At 39.9% G+C, this 24,322-nt stretch overlaps 1 protein-coding gene and 1 pseudogene across 1 annotated transcript in view; one reads left to right on the plus strand and one right to left on the minus strand.

Annotated features, from left to right (window-relative positions):
• The window catches only part of LOC108294014 (S-adenosylmethionine mitochondrial carrier protein), a 147,905-nt gene that overhangs the window by 53,380 nt on the left and 70,203 nt on the right, over nucleotides 1-24,322 (minus strand). The gene's annotated exons all lie outside the window — the stretch shown is intronic.
• LOC108294013 lies at nucleotides 18,404-20,437 on the plus strand (annotated as a pseudogene).

Here is a 24,322-nt window from a genome sequence, read left to right on the forward strand (position 1 = left end):
AGTTCACTTTGTCAAGGCCAGCAGAAGAATCTCTGTTGCTGCTGTTTCTGTCTTTAAAAGGCTCATGTGTTTTGGTCAGGCCTACCCAGGATAATTTCCATTTTTATTAACTTAAAGTCAACTAATTAGACACCTTAATTATATCTGCAAAATCCCTTTTGCTATATACTATAACATAATTCTGGTGGTAATGTACTATCATACTCACAGGTCCTGCTGACATTCAATGGGGTGATTATGCAAAACACATTCGCGGCCAGGACTCTTGAGGACCACCTTAGAATCCTGCCTACTTCATATTCCTATATACCCTACCAGCAGGCTCCTCAAAGGCCATCAAAGTTCTATCAATAAGCTTTCACTGACATTCCCCTCAGTCTTCCCACCTTTCACCTACTGCCTGGTGCCAATGGCACTCCCACAGTTTAGGAATTACAGTAGTAGCCACCTCCAAGTACCAAAATCTATATTGTTTGTCTATTTCTGCATAACAAATTACCCCCAAAATTTAACACACTAAAGCAACAATAAACTTGTATTACCTCACACAGTTTTCATATGTCAAGAATCAAGGAGTCTTTTAGCTGGCTGGTTCAGACTCAGAAATTTTCATGACACTACAGTCAAGATGGTGGCCAGGACTATATCATAAGACTTGATTGGGACTGGAGGATCCAATTCCAAGATGGTTCACTCCCATAACTGGCAAATTAGTGCTATCTATTGGCAGGTGGCCTTAATTCCTCATGGCATAGATCTCTCCATGTGCTGCGTGAGTGTTTTCATGATGTAATAGCTGGTTTTTCCTAGAGTAAGTGGTCTGAAAGAGAACAAGAGAGAAACTACAAAGTCTTTTATGACCTGTCCTCATAATTTACTCAGTTGTTATTCCAGCGATTGTCTATTGATTACACAGGTCATCCACATTTATTATGGGACTGGACTACACAAAAGCATAAATACCAGAAGATGAGGATCACTGGGTGCCATCTTGGAAACTGGCTACCACATCAAGGAAATGCTGGTGAACACCTCCATGAGTTATGAATACTCTTTAGAGTGGCTAAAATTGAAAAGACCAAGTGTTGACAAAGATGAGGAGCAACGGGAAATCTCATACATTGCTGTTTGGAATTTAATATGGTACAATCATTGTAAAATCCAATGCTCCACGTCCGTATTTACCCAAGAGAACTAAACGTTTATACAAATACTTTTACATTATATTTCAAAGCAGCTTTATCCATAATAGTCAAAAAATGAAAACCTGAATATCTATCAGTGAGTGAGTATATGTATAAACATATTACAGTACATCCTTACAATGGAACATCACTCAACAATGAAAGGATATGAATTACTGATACATGAAACAACATAGATTGATCTGAAAGCATTATGCTATGTAAAAAAAAAAAAGAGACTACTTATATTACAATTCCACTTACGTGAAATTGCAGAAAAGACAAAATTATAGTGACAGAAAATAGATCAGTAGTTTCCAGGGGGTGAAGGTAGAGGCAAAGGATTGACTACAAAGTGGACACAAAAGAATATTTTCAATTATGAAGATATTCTCTATTATTATTGTGATAGTAGTTACATGGGTATATACATTTACTAAAATGCATTGACTTGCACAATTAGAATGGTTATACTTAGTATATGTAAACTATAAGGTGGCTCATGCCTGTAATCCCAACACTTTGCAAGGCCGAAATGGACGGATCACCTGAGATCAGAAGTTCAAGACCAGCCTGGTCAAAATGGTGAAACCCTGTCTCTACTAAAAATGCAAAAAATTAGCCACATGTGGTAATGCACACCTGTAGTCCCAACTACAGAAGGCTGAGGCAGAAGACTCACTTGAACCCAGGAGGCGGAGGTTGCAGTGAGCTGAGATTGTGTCACTGCACTCCAGCCTGGGCGACAGAGCGAGACACCATATCAAAAACAAAAAAAGTATATGTAAACTATAACTCAATAAAGTTGATTAAAACATTACTATATTACATGATGATGAGGATTAATAATACATGCACAGAAATTTTTAGTCCAGTGATTGGCATATAGAAAATATTGAGTTTATTCTGTATTTTCCTATTTAAGTTAGATATTCTGAATATTATGAATGAGAGACTGCTAAGTTATCAAGATGCATAAGTACTTTGTGACACATACTACTATAACTTCCTAAGTGAAAATAAATCTTGTTTCTAGCTACTAATGTTCCTGGAGGTTTTTAATGTAATTCCTTCCCTAAGAGAAAATTTAACCCAGACTTACAACATTAATTTTGATTTAATACATCCTTTGAAGTCTAATCAAGAAAAAAACTCTTTTCCTCTTCAATGCAATGATTGTCTTTAACTTTGTAAGAAAAAATTGTGTTGATGTCATTTTCTGGTAACCTGGAGGGAAATGTAATTTATCAGGTACTTTTCAAAATCAAGGAGAAATACATATTCTCTCCTTTTATGCAAGGTAAAGGCTTTACTAATTATTACATGAGACCACTGGAAGCCCTTTGGAAAGTACAGATATTACAAACATGACCTAGGGCCTCCTTTTCATGAAATGCTAGCAGGAAGACTCATTACTGCTTGTGCATGCTTTTTAAGTGGAATATTTCAGTGTATCATCATTATCACCACATTGCAGGCAGCATATGCTCTCAAATCTTTCATTTTAAAAGATACAGGCAATGTGGTAAGCACTGATTTGCATTATACATGTGATATCATAATAATATGGTCTTTCTCACTTTATCACTGTAAGTCAAGTTTTCTTTTAAACGAGCTCTAAAAGCTTAACAGTATTTATAAAAAAACTAGCAAGAAATCAAAGATATAGCTCAAAAAAGAATTAGGCCTAGCTCAGAAAACAACAACAACAAAAAAAAAACCAAGGACATAATCTTCAACGACGACTAGGCTTAAGTTCCAAGCCCCTGCTGCTGCTGTTGTTGTCGTTCTTGTTGTTTGTTTTTTGTTTTGAGGCAGGGTCTTGTTCTGTTGCCCAGGCTGGAATGCAGTGGTGCCATCTCAGCTCACTGCAGCCTCAGTCTCTGGGTTCAAGCAATCTTCCTGCCTCAGCTCCACAAGTCGTTGGGACTATAGAAGCATGCCATGCTCAGCTGATTTTTGTATTTTTAGTAGAGATGGGGTTTCACCATGTTGCCCACGCTTGTCTTGAACTCCTGAGCTCAGGTGATCCACCCACCTCAGCCTAGAATTACAAGTGTGACCCACTGCGCCCTGCCCCATGTTACTGATTTTTGTTGAAAAATATGATAATACTTGTCAAGATCTGGATGTGTTCCCTAAAATTCATATGTTGAAATTTAATCGCCGAAGTGCGCTGTTTAGGGGGCAATTAGGTCATGAGGTTTCCTCCCTTGTGAATATGATTAAAGTCTTCATAAAAGAAGCTTCACAACCGGGCGCAGTGACTCACTCCTGTAATCCCAGCACTTTGGGAGGCCGAGGCAGGGAGATCACAAGGTCAGGAGTTCAAGACCAGCCTGGCTGACATGGTGAAACCCTGTCTCTACTAAAAATACAAAAATTAGCTGGGCATGGTGGCTCATGCCTGTAATCCCAGCTACTCGGGGGGCTGAGGCAGGAGAATCGCTTGAACCTAGGAGGCAGAGGTTGCAGTGAGCTGAGATCATGCCATTGCACTCCAGCCTGGGCAACAAGAGCAAAAACTCTGTCTCAGAAAAAAAAAAAAAAAGCTTCACAAAATACTCATTCCACCTTTTTTCCCTTCTACCTTTTGCCATGTGAGGGCACTGTTCAAAGTGCCATCTTGGAAGCAGGAACTAGGCCCTCCCCAGACACTGAATCTGCCAGTACCTTGACCTTGGACTTCTCAGCCTCCACAATTTTGAGCAATATATTTCTGTTCTTTACAAATTAACTAGTTGGTGGTATGTTGTTACAGCAACACAAATGGACTAAGACAACGGTTAGAATCATTTTCAATAAAAATACTCCTGGAAGTATTTCAATCCATCTGCAACAGGTAGTAAATATATATAATGGAAAGAAAGTCAAATTAAAATTTTAAAAGATCTTTTTGAAAAGTCAGTTTTCCTTTAAGTGATTGAATCAACAAAGTACTTGTTATGTGGCTTTATGTTTGCATTTAAAATTACACAGAGAGAAAAAGATGACTCTTTCAATAAATGCTTTTGGGACAGTCAGCTAGCCATATTAAAAAAAATAATGTTCGAGCTTCATCTTACACTTTGCCTCCAAAAGCAGTTCCGAATTTTTTTCATTGATATAATTAAACTATTAAAATAGTACTGAATCCCAGTACTATGTGAGGCTGAGGTGGGAGGATCGCTTAAGCCCAGGAGTTCAAGACTAGCCTGGGCAACATGGGGAGACCATGTTTCTACAAAAAATAAAAAAAATTATTCAGGCATGGTGGCACACGCCTGTGGTCCCACCTACTCAGGAGGCTGAAACAGGACAATCACTTGAGCCTAGGAGGTCAAGGCTGCAGTGAGCTGTGTTCATGACACTGCATTCCAGCCTGGGTGACAAAGTAAGACCCTGTCTCAAAAAATAAAAATAAAATTTAAAATTAATAATAATAATAGAACAAAAACGTAAACATTTTACATTTTCCTTTTTTTTTTTTGACACAGAATCTCTCTCACCCAGGCTGGAGTGCAGTGGTGCAGTCTTGGCTCACTGCAACCTCTGCCCCCCAGGTTCAAATGATTCTCCTGCCTCAACCTCCCAAGAAGATGGGATTACAGGTACCCACTACCATGCCCAGCTAATTTTTGTATTTTTAGTAGAAATGGAATTTCACCACTTTGGCCAGGCTTGGCTGGAACTCCTGGCCTCAAGCCATCCACCCACCTCGGCCTCCCAAAGTGCTGGGATTACAGGCATGAGCCACCATGCCTGACCAAGGTAAACATTTTTGTATTCTTGAGATAAAGAAACATCTTCTATGTCCAAAAAAAAATATATATATATATATATATATACATATACATATATATATACATGTTTATATGTTCAGTTAATAGCTTTACTATTGAAAATTAAAATAAAAATAAATTTTCAGAGAAAAATATGTGCAAGGTACATAATCACATCAAATTTAAGTATAAATAGTTCCTATTATTCGATAGAAAAACACTAATACCAAGAGAAAAAAAAATGGTAAAGATCACAAAAGTAGAAATACAAATATATAATGAGCACGTTAAAAAGTATTTTCAACTCATTAACAACCCCAAAATGAAAATTAAAACAACAAAGCATTTTTTTAAATGTTTTAAATACATTAGGATTTTTTTCCAGAGGAAGAATCAGAGCAATTTCTGATGAGCAATATGGCCATATGTAATAAAATCTTATGTAAGTCTGTTTTGCACTGTTATAAAGGAATACCTTATGCTGAGTAATGTACAAAGCAAAGAGGTTTATTTGGCTCACGGTTCTGCAGGCTGTACAAGTATGGCACCAGTGTCTGCTTGGCTTCTAGTGAAGCCAAGCTCAGGAAGCTTTTATTCATGGCAGAAGGTGGAGTGGGGGCAAGCACATCACGTGGTTAGGGAGGTAGCAAGAGGGCTGCCAGGATCTTTTAAACAACCAGCTCTTACGTGAACTTATTACTGTGGAGAGGGGGCCAGGGCATTCAAGAGGGATCCAACCCCATGACCCAGACGCCTCCCATCGGGTTCCACATCTAACTCTGGGCATCACATTTCAATATAAGATTGGGAGGGGACAACATCCAGACCATATCAAACCCTAAACCCTGACATTTCTGGGGACTTTTGCATTACTGACCGTTTTTAATGAATACTTTTTTTTTTTTTTTTTTTTTTTTGAGTCAGAGTCTTGCTCTGTCACCCAGGCTGGAGTGCACTGGTACAATCTCAGCTCATTGCAATCTCCACCTCCTGGATTCAAGTGATTTTCCTGCCTCAACATCCCAAGCAGTAAAGACTACAGGTGTGTACCACCACACCCAGCTAATTTTTTGTATTTGTAGGAGAGACAGGGTTTCACTGTGCTGGCCAGGGTGTTATCAAACTCCTGACCTCAAGTGATTTGCCCGCCTCAGTCTCCCAAAATATTGGGATTACAGGTGTGAACCATCATGCCTGACTAATAATTACTATTAATTGCAACTATTATCATCATACAAATCTTTTGCTGCTGACTTGTGTGGAGCTGACAGCCACTCACATGATACTGCTTAACTTCCTAACTTTCTCCATGAGCAAGTTGAAATACACCTGCCTAGACTTTACTAAGAGTGAATTAACTATCACAATTGGCTTTTGTTCAACATTTGACACATGATGAAGCTCTGGCTAGGTTTCCAAGACATAGATAAAAATCAGGGTGAAATGTTGCTCACTTAACTTTCACATTTTCTGACAAAGATCTCCACCCTTTTAGGTGTGGAAATTATTCTAAAACCTTATGCCTTGTGCATTGACCATCCATCAGGTCCACAGCCTATTGCATTGAAATATGACACAAAGTGCCTTTGCTGTAGCTGTTCCCCTCTAGTGAAGTGGCAATGGATAAGTGTAGATCACCCTTGTGACACATACCTGGCACTGATGACAACAAGTGACTTTTCTCATCCTTTGTCTATTAATACAAAGTGAGGAGCAACTGCAGCTGCTTTTCCTTTGCCATACTGGAAATAATGAGAAAACATTAAATGGAATTGATAATTGTCCTGTTAATCAGAAACAAATTTAAATAAAAATATCCACCATTAAATCACAGTCTTCTGGCTAAGCCCAAATAAGAGCTTTATTATACTCCAAATCAATTAATTCAATCAGAAAGTGCTAAGTGCCCGGTACCTATCATAACAGTATTTTTTAAATACATAAACACCTTACCAACTCAACTCTTTTTTTTTTTTTTTTTTTTTTTTCAGTAGGGTCTTGCTCTGTCACCCAGATGGCAGTGCAGTGGTGCAATCATGGCTCATTGCAGCCTTGATCTCTTGGGCTCAAGCGGTCCTCTCACCTCATTTTTTAATTTTATTATTTTAGAGACAAGGTCTCACTCTGTTGTCCAGGCTGGTTTGGAACCCCTGGGCTCAAGTAACCCTCCCACCTCAGCCTCCCAAAGTGTTGGGATTTCAGGCATGAGCCACCGCACCCAGCCTCAACTTGCCTCTTAATCATGGCTTTACTGTCCTTGCAGTCTGCTAGATTAAGAAGCCTGGCACTTGCCCTACTTCTTATTTATCCTTAATGCCAAAACCATCACCTAATCCCTCAGGGACACCATTCCTCTCCTATTCTTTTGCTGTACACAACCCCTTGGGTTTATGCCTTCAAAAATAATAACTTGGTCAAGCATAATGGAGCACACCTTTAGTCCTAGCTAGCTCAGGGAGAAGCTGAGGCAGGAGAGGTGCTTGAGCCCAGGAGTTTGAAGCTGCAGTGAGCTATGATCACTCCACTACACTGCAGCTTGGGTGGCCAAGTGAGACCTCATCTCTAAAATAATGAGAAGAAGAACTTAATGGCTGAAGCAGTCTTAAAAAAACTTCTCTGACTCCATATCCCCATTCTCAGTTCACCTGGACAGTCTGCATGAGCAGGAGAAAGCGTAACCACTACGCCAGGCCCTGTGTAGGGGTCTGAGACCCTATTTACTTTCTCTCTTCATCCACATTGCCACCCTGTAATTTAAGTGTTATAATGGAGCCTGAACTCCTGATTTCTGAAAGGAAAACAATAAAACCCAAAAGGAAGTCATTGCCACTTTGGAAGACAGTTTGAAAGTTTCTTAACAAAGCTAGATTTGGTTTTAGCACAGAATCCAGCAATTGTGCTCCTCGGCATTTTCCCAAATGAGCTAAAAACTTATGTCCACACGAAAACCTGCACATGAATGTTTATAGCAGCCTTTATCATTAACTGCCAAAATTGGAAGCAACCAAGATATCCTTCAGAAGGTGAATGGATAAATAAACGGGTACATCATACAATGCAATAATATTCAATGCTAAAAAGAAATGATTTGCTGGGCATGGTGGCAAGCACCTGTAGTCTCAGCTACTCAAGAGACTGAGGCAGGAGGACCTCTTGAGCCTCAGAGTTCCAGCAATGGGGTATGATTGCACTACTGCACTCCATCCTGGGGAGGAGAGAAAGAGAGAGAGACAGAAAGGAGGGAAGGAAGAAAAGGAAAGAAGGAAGGAAGGAAGGAAGGAAGGAAGGAAGGAAGGAAGGAAGGAAGGAAGGAAGGAAGAAAGGAAGGAAGGAAGGAAGGGGGAAGAGGGGGAAGGAGGGAGGGGAGGGGTGGGAAAGAAAAGAGCTATCAAGCCATGAAAAGACATAGAAGAAGCGTAAATGCGTAACTCGGCTCACTGTAACCTCTGCCTCCCAGGTTCAAGCGATTCTCCAGCCTCAGCCTCCCTAGTAGTTGGGATTACAGGTGTGGGTTACCACGCCTGGCTAATTTTTGTATTTTTAGTAGAAATGGAATTTCACCATGTTGGCCAGGCTGGTCTTGAACTCCTGACATCAGGTAATCTGCCTGCCTTGGCCTCCCAAAGTGCTAGGATTACAGGTGTGAGCCACTGTGCCTGGACCATGCCTGGCCTAGTTCTTGAATTCCCAGTGGTAACATTTCTTAGTCACATTTTATCCTCCTTTTACCCAGGGAGGAGAGAGGGAGGTGAGTAAAGGATAAAAGGAAAGAAGGAAAGAACAGTGAAAGGAAAAAATAAAAGTAAGATGATTTAAGAAAAGGAAAGGATCATGGCCCCCTGCTCCATGTTTAAAAGACACTTTTTCTACAACCCAAATGTGAATAGACAAATAAATGGGTACACAAAATATGGAATGTAGATTTATACATGTGGTGGAATATTATTTACCCTTAAAAAGGAAGAAAATTCTGGCACATGCTACAATGTAGATGAAACTTGAAGACATTATGCTAAGCAAAATAAGCCAGTCACAAAAAGACCAACCTTGTGTGATTCCATTTAGGTGAGGTATCCAGAGTAGTAAAATTGATAGAGATAGAAGTAGCATGGTGGCTGCCAGGAGCTTAGGGGAGGAGAAAATAGAGAGTTCAGTGGATACAGTATTGAATCATTCATTGAATTGCTCAGTGGATACAGTATTTCCCCCTTATCCATGGGGCATACATTTCAAGATTCCCAATGGGTGATGCCGGAAACCTCAGAAGGTACTGAAAGTACTGAACCCTACATATACTAAGTTTTTTTCCTATAAATATATACTGATTATGAAGCTTAATTTATAAATTGGACACATCAATAACGAATAATAAAATACAGATGGGCACATTGGCTTACATTTGTAATCCTAGCACCTTGGGAGGCTGAGATGGGAGGACTGTTTGAAGTCAGGCGTCAGGAGTCTGAGGACAGCCTGAACAACAAAGCAAGACCTTGTCTCTATGAAAAAAAAAATTAATAAGCTAAGCATGGTGGTGTGCACCTATAGTCCCCGCTCCTCAGGAGGCTGAGGTGGGAGAATCACTTGAACCCAGGAATTTCAGGCTGCAGTTAACTATGATTGTACCACTGCACTCCAGCCTGAGCAACAGGACACCCAGTCTCTAAAAAATAATAACAATAAGTAGAACAATCATAACAATATACTGTAATAAAAGTTATGTGAATGTGGTCGCTCACTCTAAAAATTTACTAATATTTTTGGACGGTGGTTCGGTTCACTCTAGCTAACTGAAACCACAGAAAGCAAAACTGCAGATAAGGGAAGATTGTAGAGTATCAGTTGTAGAAGATGGAAAAATTCTTGAGATGTACAGTAGTGATAGTTGCCCATGTACATTGAGCAGCAAATATACTCAATAAGCTGAATATGCTTAAAAATGGTTTAAATTGTCATTTTTATGTTATATTTATAATAGAAGACATACTTTTTCTTCAGAAGAGATGAAATGCATTTAAAGTATTTGATTTCAAAAATGAAATGTTTGTGAAACATTTGTGAAATTTTTCAGTCTCGCAGAAAAACTGACACATGCAAAGTTCTTACTTTTTTTTTTTCTTGTTTTTAAATTTTTCTATCAACTGGTCACATCGCAGCAACATTCTTTAATACACCAATAATGAAAGCTCTCTCTCCTCCCCCATCAATGCCATTTTGCTTCATTAAGTCAGACTTTCTAGACGAAAAGAGAGAGGGAGGCAGCAATAAGTGCAAGCTCTATTAAGAGCCACAAGACCCCAGATAATTCACCAGCGCGGAAAAGTTTAAAAGCGTGATAGGGATTTGAATTTCCATTCACCGGCTCCCTCATCATCACATGCCATTTTCAGGCTGTTTCCCATTTTTTACCTTCCTCATTGCAAACCTTCCAAAGAGCTTCGAGGCACTGTGGTCCTTTTATTTATTACCCTCTGCCAAACAAACAGCAGGCCTCTACTCCAAAGGGCACAACCCTCTATTCTTCTGAGCTACCATCGTGCATCCTAAATGAACACAGTCTGCTTAATGCTACAGGTCGAACATAAATCTTCTTGATCTGTCCCCAGGTGAACCCCCTTTTAGAGTTCAAAGAATCTCTTGTAAAAGATAAACGACTACCTTTGCATTGTCGTTTCTCAGGTTCAATGCTACTGACACAGCATAATAGCCACCATTCCCCAAATAATTACAAGAGGACATGTTACCACCTGCACAGTAATGTGTCATGCAGGTGCAATCCCGCAGCCTCTATTGTTTAGTTTGGGCCTATTCACATGCTTTATTTCTCAGTGGACATATGTTTGCTTTTAGCCTGAATGATATGGCCCCTGACTGTTGCTTCAACTTCATAGCTTGCCGGTCACATTTCCTTGCTGACAAAGCTTTGGCGATACTTGGCTTTTTGCTAACTCAGATGAGTCAAGGCCAGGTGCAGCCGCTCGTGCCTATAATCCCAGCATTTTGGGAGGCTGAGGTGGGAGGGTTGCTTGAGTCCGAGAGTTCAAGACCAGTCAGGGCAACCTGGCAAAAGCCCATCTCTACAAATAAATACAAACATTAGCCTCACGTGATCGATGGCAGGCTCCTGTAGCCCCAGCTACTCAGGAGACTGAGGTGGGAGGATTGCTTGAGCCCAGGAGGTCGAGGCTGCAGTGAGCCAAGATCACACCACTGCAATCCAGCCTAGGTGACAGAGTGAGACCCCATCTCAAAAAAAAAAAGTCACAATTGTCTACACCTTCAGCCTCAAGACATTTGCACATGCCAATCCCCACTCCCATGTTTCTCCTTATCCTTCCCTGACAGTTCAACTTAATGTGGTTTTGTAAGGGAGATTGTCTTCTTCACATCACCCCACTCCAGCTTTTCCCCGATAGCATCACATTTTTTCTCCAGAATTTACTGCAATTTGTAATTCTACATTTGTGTGCTCACGTGTTTAATATCTGCCACCACCACCAGATTATAAAAATGTGTGAAGACAGAGGCAATGTCTATCAAGTTTACCACCAAATACTCAGTGCTAGATATATTATTTACCACCAAATACTCAGTGCTAGATATATAATACTCAGCCTCAATTGATGGAATGTAGGAAAGAAGAGGGAGAAGGAGGAAGGAAGGAGGAAGTGAAGGGGGCCATACACAGTTGCATCTTTAGCTCCATAACAAAGCTGATGTGCATCAAGAAGGTCCAATAGGCATCCGAGACTATTAGAAACCTATGCTAGGGGACAGGTGTTGCTGTCGACATCGTCAGGGTACTCTTTCCCTCAGGAAACTATTGCTTCTATATATACCTTTTTGAGGTTAGAGCAGAAATTTAATATGTGAAAGAAGAAGAATAGCTGTCTGCTACAAAAAAGGGTCCCAGAATGTCAATTTGAATGCTTTTCTGGCAAGAGAGCATGTGAAATCCATGTAGCAATCTCTTTCCTAATTTCGGGGCCTCTGATCCAGGGCCTCTCCCTGAGTTCACTGACATTGGCCTGTCATGATATCCTTTTAAAAAAAAAAAAAAAAAAAAAAAAGTATCTCTCAGAGACAAAACTGATTCCAATTAGAGCAATGAGAAATCAGTTCTGTTGTGGCTCAGTTGGCAATAAATTGGCCATTTCACAAAAGCAGAAAATCATCTCTCTTTTTTAAAGTCATTATGATGAGCAATGAAACTATATGGTGCTTGCAGAAATAAAACAGGAAGATAAAAAAAAGAATTTAGATTTTTATTTTAGTAGAGCTTAAGAAAGAATGATTAAAAATAAAAGCTTCCAAAACGTGAGAATACCATTGACTAATCCCTTGGAAACAGAGTAGTTTTTCTGTAGCGTTTTAACTATATAAAGTTTTTTTCCAGGTAATATGTAAGTTGCCCTCAGTTAGTACTTAGAGAACACTGTGCTTACACAATGCTCATAGTTTATGCGAGCATATAATGGATATTTAACCCTTGAGAAAGCTATCTCTGTCTTGCTGATAAACTGTTTCAACAATTGGTTAATAGCAATAGTAGATTATCTGTTATGTCATCTTTCTTTCCAACCTCTACTTCTCAATTTCTGCAATAGTCCTGTAAAAGAAAGATTACATGGGCCAGAAAACTGGCACAGATGTTACAATGAAATTTTAAAGTTAGTTGAGAAATACATTTCTAAAATATATACTGTGTGCCTATCTTCTTTCTCAAGTATTCTACATCTAACAATAAGACTACTTTGTAATGAGAAAATAATTTAGTTTTAACTATGCATTTGTTTACATTCAAGTTTATAGCATTTGTCAGTTACTTTGAGCAGGAACTTAGAGATGAGGTTCATTGTTTCATAAGCATTGCATTCTTTTTCATCGAAATTTATGTAGAATATTGTGAGTAAAATCACAATGTGCTGAAGACTTGCCTTTAAAACAAGTTTGGAGTCTGTCTTCTCATACTACTGTCTCATTGGTAATTAAGATTATCTTAATATATAATTCGATAATCAAATAGAGATTAAAATATATGTGGATGGTTATACCTGCCCTGTTTGCCACGAAACCCCTAATTGTCGGAACTGCACCAAGAAAGGAAGAGCCATAAACTGGACTAGTATGGTCTAAAGGACTGGGGGGAAACTGAGGCTGTAGCTTCTCTGTGTTAAGATGACACACGTGTACCTTGTATGTGAGGCAGCTAGACATGACTTATGCAGGTGAGGAGGGCACTTGGGTAGCTGTTGGGTCCCCTAATAAGGCACAGATACTGTACATGTGGTCCTGTATCCATCTAAAAAGCTAAGAAAAATACAATGTTAGGTTTTAAAGCCTATTGGGTCTTTTGAGTCTGACTGCCACATGAAACCTGTAACTAGGCCAGGTGAGGTAATCCCAGCACTTTGGGAGGCCAAGGCAAACAGATGGCTTGAGCCCAGGAGTTCAAGACCAGCCTAGGCAAATGGCAAAGCTCCATCTCTACAAAAAAAAAAAAAAAAAAAAAAAAAACCCCACACAAAAAAAAAAAAAAAAAAAAAAAAAAAAATAGCCAGGCATGGTAGTGCATGCCTCCAGTCCCAGATACTTGAGAGGCCGAAGTGCGAGGATGAGAGGATTGCTTGGGGCGGGGAGGTGGGGGTTACAGTGACTACTGCAGTTCATGCCATTACACTCCACTCTATGCAATAGAGCAAGACTGTCGAAAAAAAAAAAAGAACCTGTAACAACGGCTTGCTGAGTGATGCAAATATGTTAACTGAAATCTCTTTTATTTTGAAATGTCCTCTGTCTAATGCTTTATAATAATTTATTTACTCTCCCAAAAATAATACCTACCCTTCATAAGAGGATTTTCTTATAAGAGAAACAGCATGCACAACTTTGCAGATTGTGAATTACATGGCTTACATAGCTCCAAGGGATGCCAATGATACTGACACTCCTGAGAATGTGTTACAGATTTTTCATTGCCCAGTTCCAGACAATAATAATTCCAATACAGTCAATGTATTTGGCAGTCTTTGGGGTTAAACGGTGCACAGCTGGCTAATCCTAAATAGCCATATATGGCAGCCCTGGATCTTACCTCAGTCTGAAGTTTGTTGGTCCCAAAATGGACCCTGCCTCGAAGTAGAGAAAGTACGGATTTTTTTAGTAGATGTCACAGATGCGCTGCCCCATATCTGCTTGGCTCACCCGCATTGACCTCCATTTAATGGTGGACACTCCCTGGCACACTGAAAACATCCCAACTTAGGAATCAGTGTCTTGTTCTTTCTACCTGAGACCTCTCTCTTGCACCATGGGAAGTTTTCAGGCACAATTGAGATACGTGGGTATGTACTCATAAATACCCCAGCCTTCCCTCTGATGGGGATATTTTATATATGTTCCCAATAGTTTCTCAGAGGTTCCCAGGAGGATTGAGACCTCGTTACTTACAGCACTAACATACTCTATTATGCATACTTTATCAATTTTTTTCTCTTTTCCTGTCTCACTTTTTTTTAACTTTCTTATTAGTGCTTCCAGGGATTTTCTCCCTCCAGAAGCTACCTGCACCCAAGTCCTTGTCTCAGGGTCCATGGTAGACAAAATCCAAATTAAAGCAGATGTCCCATGAGCAAATGGCCTTAGTTGGATGTAAGACTGAATGATGTCCCATGGCTAGGAATTTGTTAATTGAATAAACAAATAATTCTTCCACAGGGTGAAGGGGCTGCCTCCACTTACCAGGAAGAGGAGAGGCAAAAAGAGTTAAGTTGTGAGTTCTCATACTTCAAACTACAAGTGTGACAATATGACAGAAAATTCAACTGTCTCCCAGCTATGCAATAAAGTATGCAGCATTCCAAATGTGAATGAATCCTGTTTTATATAGCACTGGCATAGTTCATATTGCAATTCCAAGTGGGGTAGACATAAGACCCTTTCATATACGCTGCAAAATATCTCCCTCTACCTCTCAAATTCTCTATGTTATTTTAGTAAATCACCTGTAAGCACCCCCATCCCAATTCCAGACTCAAAGCTTTAAGATAATGTAACTTTGGAAAAATAGCTGGACCTGTGAGTGCATCCGCTTCCTAACCAGAGAAAGATAGAAGACTCTGGGGACAGGAAATTTTTAATTCATTTCTTTGTTATTTAAAATCATTCCTTTATCTCTAAGCCTCCACCACACTTTTTTCTTTCTAATTGGAAGAAGAGTACATGTTCAAAGAGTGTGACATTAACACAGTGCATGCACAATCTCAATAAATAAACACAAAAATCTTTTTGTTGCACATCACAGGTTTCATTCAATTAGTGAAACGTTAAAACACTGCTGTATTGCACAACCTAACCTTTTAATATCAGGAAAACCCAAATAAAACAAAAAACTAACAAATAAGGAAGTCAATGTTCTTAGCCAAACAGGGAACCAGCAGAATCTGTTTTCCAAGATTCACATTTCCATCTCAGAGCCTCATTAGCCCACTCTACCTGCTGGTTCCATAGTCTTCCTCTTTGCAGTCAGCTGTTTAAAATGTTGGCTGATAGCTAAGACAAGAAGAGTGGTTTAACCCATTCATGGCAAACACGTTACAGGTGCCCTAACTTTGCCCACTGTACACATTCAGTGATAATCTATCACTGAAATGGTATTGTACCCCTCAACAAAGTGCCGCCAGCCTCCATCGGCAATCAGAGTCATTTCTCAACTAGTATTTACTGAACGTATACTATGTTCCTGTCACTGTTCTGGCTCTAGGAATATACAGGAACAAGATAGACAATGTTCTTGCTTTTTCTGGGGTACTAGCATCCTAACTAATGATTTTAAAAACAGAAAACTGAAAATCCGAAAGAATAAACCTCCAGAACTTGATGATATTGGCATTTTAGGCTTCATACTCTAGCAAATAGCCATTCTCATTATTTTCATGTAAGTTTCCTCCTATAAGTCCAGCAATTCTGGCATTGCATCATTAAGTCAATTATCTCATTATTAATAAAAATTCAGGCCTAGGGTAAGAAAGTAAATAAACTGAATAGAATATTCGATTCTCCTCTTTGCCTGTTTCCATTATGTAATACTGAGTGCCTACTGTGTATCAGGGGCTAAATTTGGTATGGAATACAAGGATAATTTCATTCCCTGCCATTGTAAGGTTCATAGTGTAATGAAGGAGGTAGAAACATAAGCAGATGAACTCAAAGTAATCCTATAAAGGACTAGGACCTGAACTCATTGTGCCAGCTCAACAAGCAGACCCTAGAATGTAATCAAGTCATTGTACAATTGTTGCAGTAAATATTCCAGATATAATGGATTACTTTTATGAACTATACCACAATAATTAGTGTCTTTAAAGTAAGCAATCTTTTCTTTTTTTTCTCTAGACATAAGGGACACTCAGAGGGCAAAAAGTTAAGAACCATGCTGTAATTTTTAATGAGCATTCATCTCCCATTATTTAAAAAAAAAATTTAAAGCAAAATCAAACATCTATGTATTAGCACCCAAAGGCATTTTCATATTTTATTAATCATCTACTGATATTTTAATAAGGGCAAGTTAAAATTATATTTAGTCAGCAGTTTTTGTATTTTTTCTTTTAGAAATTACAAGCATTTAAGCCTAATTTATTCACTAAATTGGGCCTAAGTTTTGCTTTGTTTTTTTTTCTTTCTTTGAGACAGGGTCTCACTGTCATCAACCAGGCTGGAGTGCAGAGGCATGATCACTACTTGCTGCAGCCTCAAATCCCTGGGCTCAGGTGATCCTCTCACCTCATCCTCCCAAGTAGCTGGGACTACAGACACATGCCACCATGCCTGGCTAATTTTTTATTTATTTGCAGAGATGGGTTTTGCTATGTTGCCGAGACTGGTCTTGAACTTCTGGGCCCAAGTGATCCTTCCACCTTGGTCTCCCAAAGTGCTGGGACTACGGGTGTTAGGCACTGCACCCAGCCAGTACTAAGTTTGTTTTGTTTTTGTTTTTGAGACAGAGTTTCACTCTTGTTGCCCAGGCTGAAGTGCAATGGCGCAATCTTGGCTCACTGCAACCTCCGCCCATTGCAACCTCTGCCTCCCGGGTTCAAGTGAGTCTCCTGCCTTAGCCTCCGGAGTAGTTGGGATTACAGGCATGCACCACCACGCCTGGCTAATTTTTTTTTTTTTTTTTTTTAGTAGAGATGGAGTTTCTCCACGTTAGTCAGGCTGGTCTTGAACTTCCAAACTCAGGTGATCTGCCTGCCTCGGCCTCCCAAAGTGATGGGATTACAGATATGAGCCACCACACCTGGCCCAGGACTAAGTTTTTAAAGTTATATAAGAATCTGATAATTACAATTTAGTTAATATATTACGTCTTTATGAATTGCATTATATTGTTGTAAACTTAACTATTTAAGAAGACAACCACTGTTATTACACCATTCCGTTTAAAACAACATAATATATGTATAATTTTACATTTTAAATTTGGTCTTGAACAAAGCAAAATAATGTCTCAACCTTTTTTTATGGTAAACTAATTGCTAGAGACTGAATGATGTCAAAACTTCAGGACTGCCACTCAGACACTTGCCATCAGTTATTTAAACAGCGAACCCAGTACAACTTAGCAGAATTCCTACTTTTGTTTTTATCTTTTCTCATTTTAAAATGGTTTTTTTTAATGGGAGCTCTTAGGGCTGCTGCTATGTGTAGATCACATATGGAGTGAAATTACAATTATTCAAAGCTGTGTAGGAGTTCTTGCTGTCGAACAAGTGTCTCTGGTGATTCTTATGATGAAGCAAGTTTGGGACACCTGAATATCCTTGTTAAGGTCAACTTTCCCAATACATTTTTTTTCTCCTTTTTAAAAAATTTTACTAAGTTCTGAGTTACATGTGTAGAATGTGCAGGTTTGTTACATAGGTATATATGTGCCATGGTGGTTTGCTGTACCCATCAACCCATCTTCTAGGTTTTAAGCTCCGCATGTACTAGGTATTTGTCCTAATGCTCTCCCTCCCCTTGCATTCTCACCCCCTGACAGGCCCCAGTGTGTGATGTTCCCCTTCCTGTGTCCATGTGTTCTCATTGTTCAACTCCCACTTATGAGTGAGAACATGTGGTATTTGGTTTTCTGTTCCTGTGTTAGTTTGCTGAGAATGATGGCCTCCAGCTTCATCCATGTCCCTGCAAAGGACATGAACTCCTCTTTTTTATGGCTGTATAGAATTCCATAGTGTATATGTGCTACGTTTTCTTTATCCAGTCTATCATTCATGGGCATTTGGGTTGGTTACAAGTCTTTGCTATTTTAAATAGTGCTGCAATAAACATATGTGTGCATGTGTTTTTATAGTAGAATTATAATCCTTTGGGTATGTCATTCTTTTCTTTCTTAAATGATCTTTTTTTTTTGAAGATGGAGTTTTGCTCTTGTCGTCCGGGCTGGAGTACGGTGGTGTGATCTCAGCTCACTGCAACCTCCACCTCCTGGGTTCAAGTAATTCTCCTGCCTCAGGCTCCCGAGTAGCTGGGACTATAGGCACATGCCACCAGGCCCTGCTAACTTTTGAATTTTTAATAGAGATGGGGTTTTACCATGTTGGCCAGGATGGTCTCGATCTCTTGACCTGATCTGCCCACCTCAGCCTTCCAAAGCGTTGGGATTACAGGTATGAGCCACGGCACCCGAACCTTAAATGATCTTTTATTGGCAGCTTCACTGATTTCATGGCTTTGTAGCAGTTTTCATTTACTTCTGCTCTCACTCTCTTGTTCTATGTACTGTAAAGTACTCTATATTGCACCTGTGTTTCCTAGGTTTTGGTAGTTTAATAGTGCAACTATCTGTCTTGCCCATTCAGAGCTATGGTGCTTATGGTTACAAAAGAAATCGCTTTTCAGTCGGGTGCTGAGTGGTTTTTCGGATCATGTCTGGTGGCTCCATGAATTACAACAGAGAACATGGCAGCCCAGAGGGAGTGGACCCTGATGGTGTCATTGAGAGCAGCTGGAATGAGATTGTTGGTAACTTTTATGACATGAATTTAAAGGAGTCTCTTCTTTGGGGCATCTATGCTTATGGTTTAGAGAAGGCTTCCACTATTCAGCAGAGAGCTATTATTCCCTGTATTAAAGATCCAAAAGGTAATTCTGGCACTTGGAGACTATATGTGAGCAACTTGTCATGCCTGCGTTGGTGGAACAAATGTTCAAAATGAAATGCAAAAGCTGCAGGCTGACGCACCACATACTGTTGTTGGTACACCCAGGAGAGCGTTTGACATATTAAACAGAAGATATCTTTCTCCAAAATGGATCCAAATGTTTGTATTGGATAAAGCAGACGAAATGTTGAGTCGTGGGTTTAAGGATCAAATCTATGAGATTTTCCAAAAACTAAATATAAGTATTCAGGTTGTGTTACTTGCTGCCACAATGCCAACTAATGTGTTGGAAGTGGCCAAAAAAAAAAAAAAAAAAAAATTCATGAGACATCCAATTCCAATTCTGGTGAAAAAGGAAAAATTGACCCTTGAAGGAGTCAAACAGTTTTATGTTAAAGTTGAGAGAGAGGAATGGAAGTTGGATACACTTTGTGACTTGTACAAGACACTGACCATTACGTAGGCTTGTTATTTTTCCCAATACAAGGTACAAGGTGGACTGGCTGACTGAGAAAATGCATGCCAGAGACTTTACAGTTTCTGCTCTGGTTTATTAATTTGCAGCATGGTAACATGGACCAGAAGGAGAGAGATGTTATGAGGGAATTCCGATCAGGGTCAAGCCGCATTCTGACCACTACTGACTTGTTGGCTCTCGGGATTGATGTGCAAGAAGTGTCTTTGGTTATCAGTTATGATCTACCTACCAATCATGAAAACTACTCACAGAATTGGCAGAAAGGGTCGATTTGGGAGGAAAGGTGTGGCTATAAACTTTGTTACCAAAGAAGACAAGAGGATTTTTTGTGACATTGAGACTTTCTACAATACTATAGTGGAGGAGGTGCCCATGAATGTGGCTGACCTTATTTAATTCCTGGAATGAGAGTTTTGGATGCAGTGCTTGCCGTTGCTGAATAGGCGATCACAGCGTGCACTGTGCTTCTTTCTTTGGGAATATTTGAATCTTGTCTCAAGGCTCATAGCAGATCAGAAATACAGATTTTGATAGCAAAGCAACATTAGTTGTGAGCTCTTGTGAGGAAAGTCATTAGCTTTAACTTCTTGAGTTGGACTTTTGGGGTCTGCAAAATCTTTCTTTCTTAGAAATTTGTTTCCTAGTTCTGTAGAAATGGTTGCATGAGATGTTCTCTATCATTTAATAACATACTTGCACACTAAAAGATATAAGTGCTATATAAAATCAGCCAATTATGTTAAACTAGTATGTCTGCCTTTATTGTGTTTGTCATTAGCCTGAGTCGAAAGGCCTTTAAAATATTTTTAGAAAGCATTTGAATGCATTTTGTTTGGTATTGTATTTATTCAATGAAGTATTTAATTAAATTAGTGCTAAGTATAAACTGGACCCTGTTGCTTAGCCCCAGCAAGCAATCATCCTAGGTAGGATTTAATCCCCAGTAAAATTGCCATATTATACGTCTTAATGAAGTTTGAATGTTAAATAAACTGTATATTCACTTAAAAGAAGAAATACTCATTTATTATGTTGATGATGGAGCTTAAAACTAACTCAGAAATGTCTCAGCAGCATCAATTCCTTATATGGAACATGCAGGTAGAGTATTTGTAATGAAGGACTAGAAATTGTTAACTCACTTGGCAAGTTTAAGTCTATCACCAGGCACAGTGGCTCACACCTGTAATCCCAGCACTTTGGGAGGCCGAGGTGGGAGGATCACCTGAAGTCAGGAGTTCAAGACTAACCTGACCAACGTGGAGAAATGCTGTCTCTAAAAATCAAAATTAGCTGGGTGTGGTGGCACATGCCTGTAATCCCAGCTATTCTGGAGGCTGAGGCAGGAGAATTGCTTGAAGCTGGGAGGCGGAGGTTGTGGTGAACTGACACTGCCCCATTGCAGTCCAGCCTCGGCAACAAGAGCAAAACTCCGTCTCAAAGAAAAAAAAAAAAAAAAAAAAAAAAAAAAAAAAAAAAAAAAAAAAAAAAAAAAAAGTAAGAAAAACAGAGTCTATATATATAGAAAAGTTCCCTTTTTAAAACGAATCATTACACCTGTAACCTTAGCAGTTTGGAAGGCTGAAGCAGACAGATTCATTGAGCCCAGGAATTTGAGACCAGGCTGAACAACACGGTGAAATCCCATCTCTACAAAAAAATAAAAAATTAGCCAGGTATAGTGGTGCTTGCCTGTAGTTGCAGCTACTTGGGAGGCTGAGGTGGGAGGATCACCTGAGCCTGGGGAGGTCGAGGCTGCAGTGAGCTGTTATTGCACCACTGTACTCCAGCCTGGGTGACAGACCTTATCTTTAAAAATACACACACACACACACACACACACACACACACACACACACACACACACACACAAGTCTCCAACCATTTTATATATATAACAATATACATTTTGTTAAAATATATATAACAATATAATATATACCTATATATAACTATATATTACATATAAAGTATATATATGAAACTATATACATGTATAAACAATCATTACCATTTCTTTTCCTTTTTCATAATTTCTTAACATATTTGCCTCATTTCTTACTGGTCTCATTTCCCCTGGTAAGGAGAAATGCAGTCAAGAAACGATGATCGCAAAGAAAGGTCAGTCCATTGTCTTCCTTCCATCCTTACCATTGGCTGTTCTTGTGAATTGCTGGGTGCAGAAATATCAGTCGTTTTCTCATTAGCGATTATACAGTACTAGACTAACCCCTTTGTGGCACAGCACCTGGGGCTCTGTCTGGCACATAGGAAGTACTTTGTAGTCTTAGGGATATTTCCCCCACTTAATCAATTGCTTGTTTAGTTCAGTGTCATTTTCTCAGAAAGCAGTTATCAATGAAAACCTTATCCAATATGAACTCTCAAAGGTTTATAACACCTCTAAAAGTAATTTCTGATTTTGATTTCTATTTTATAAGACGCATAACTCTGTGGCCAATAAAACCAATTTTCCAATTCCTAAAAATAGCTTTTATAAAAATAGCTATTGGAAACATAAGCACAGGTTTGCCTGCTAGCTTTCCTCTGTGGGAGACCATGAAAGTACCCTGATCATTTATCACTTTTGCTCCCATAAGGCATGGTTAATATGCGTATTGTCATTCTCTGTGGAGATCCATTGGTACAGCAACCACAATAAGCAATAACCAGTGTATAATCTTTGTAATACCTTTTATTAAAGAAGAGGATGCTAAAAAGATTTAGCATTGTGGGCCAGGCTAGATGGCTCATGTCTGTAATCCCAGCACTTTGGGAGGCTGAGGAGGGTGGATCATGAGGTCAGAAGATTGAGACCATTCTGGCTAAAATGGTGAAACCCTACCTCTACTAAAAATACAAAAAAATTAGCCAGGCGTAGTGGCAGGCGCCTATAGTCCCAGCTACTGGGGAGGCTGAGACATGAGAATCGCTTGAACCCAGGAGGCAGAGGTTGCCATGAGCTGAGATCACTCCAGCCTAGGAGACAGAGTGAGATTCCATCTCAAAAAAAAAAAAAAAATCCATTGTTATGGCCACGACACTTGGATCCATATCTGTGACCCATGAGTCAAGAACTGCGACCACGTCCTTGTGGTCTGTATGATGTGCCACCCACCATTGCTCCCTGCTTGGATCGTGCAGCCAGCTGGCTTACCCCATCCAGCACCCACTAGGGAAAAGGTAGTAAAGACGATGGGCAGGGGATGGAGCCAAGCACAACAGCAGTCTCCCCAGCCAGCCAGGAGGCCCTCTTAGGGTGCTGGAATCAGTCTGGAATCCTGGGAAATTTTCCATTTTTAGCTCTCTAATTCAACAACTGTCATAGGGATAATTTGCCATAGTAATAAATAAGAGTAATAGCCACTATATATTTGTTTATGTTTTTTACCTCATTGTATTAGATCATATGAACATGAATCAAAGTAGTATATTTGAAAATAAGCAGCAAAAGTTTACGCAAGCTGGTAAGTACACAAAATTCTGAAAATTAAATTCACATTGCAAGTTACAAAAGATCTAGACGAAACTAGAATGTGTGCACATACAAGACATCATGGTCAAACTCAGTTTGGTGATGAGGGTGCATGCCAGGGTTAGGGTGTAGTTGAAGGTCACGATCAGGGTCAGTGCAGCTCTGTTCAGGGTTAGGATTAACTCTGCATAATGGTCAGGTGTCAGGTGTAGAGTAAAAGTAAGATTCAGCTCAGGGCATAATGAGGGTCAGGAAGAGGGTCATGACAGGGTGAGGCTGGGAGTCAGGATCAACGTCATGGTGAGAGTAAGCTTAAATTTAATGATGAGGGTCAGGAAAAAGTTGAGGTCAGTGAAGGGGTTAGTGTCAGAATGAAGGTTAAAAAGGGTCAGGTTAGTATCAGAGTGAGGGTTAATGTCAGAGTCAGAATGAAGGCCAGTGCACATTTCAGGGTCAGTTTTGGTATAATGGTCAGTGCCAGGGACAGGGTCAGATTGAGGATTCAGATCATTGTCAAGGTCTTGGTCAGTGAGGACAAGTAAATGTCAAGGTTCAAATGAGGATGAAAGTCAGTGTCAGGACTAGGATAAGGGTTAGGATCAGGGTCAACATGAGAGTGAGGATCAGGTTTAGGATAAGGGTTATTGTTCAGGGAAGGGTATGGGTGAGAGTGCAAGTGAGGATGAAGGTCACAGTCAGTTTCAGTGTCAACATGAGGTACGTACGAGTCAATGTGTGATTTCGATTACAGTCAGGGTCATGGTCAGGGTAAAGGTAGGGTGAGTCAGGATTGGGATGCGGTAGTGTCAGGGTCAGAGTCAGCATCAGGGTCAAAGTCAGGGTGATGGTCAGAGGTGGGGGCAGGGTCCAGTAAGGTACAAGGGTTGGGGGGATGAGAGACAGTGTAAGGGTGACATCGGGTTTGGGTCGGATTTGAGGGTAAGGATGAGAAGGGTGAGGATAAGTATCAAGATCAGAATAAGGGTCAGGCTCAGGGTCTCAGAATGAAGGTCAGAGTCATGGCCATGGTTAGGGTTAGGGTCACATGGAGGGTCAATGTCAGGTCAGGTCAAGGTTGAGATCAGGGTCAGAGTGAGGGTCAAGATACAGATCAAGGTCAAGATCAGTCAAGGAACAGGTGAGGGTCAAAATGAGTGTGAAGGTCAGAGTGAGAAGAGAGTCAAGGTAATGGTTGGGGTCAAAGTATGCCACTGGGAACGTGAGGGAAAGAGTATGAGGATCAGGATTAGGCTGATGGT

This window comes from Cebus imitator, unplaced genomic scaffold, assembly GCF_001604975.1.
Source record: "Cebus imitator isolate Cc_AM_T3 unplaced genomic scaffold, Cebus_imitator-1.0 Scaffold556, whole genome shotgun sequence".
Taxonomy (NCBI): domain Eukaryota; kingdom Metazoa; phylum Chordata; class Mammalia; order Primates; family Cebidae; genus Cebus; species Cebus imitator.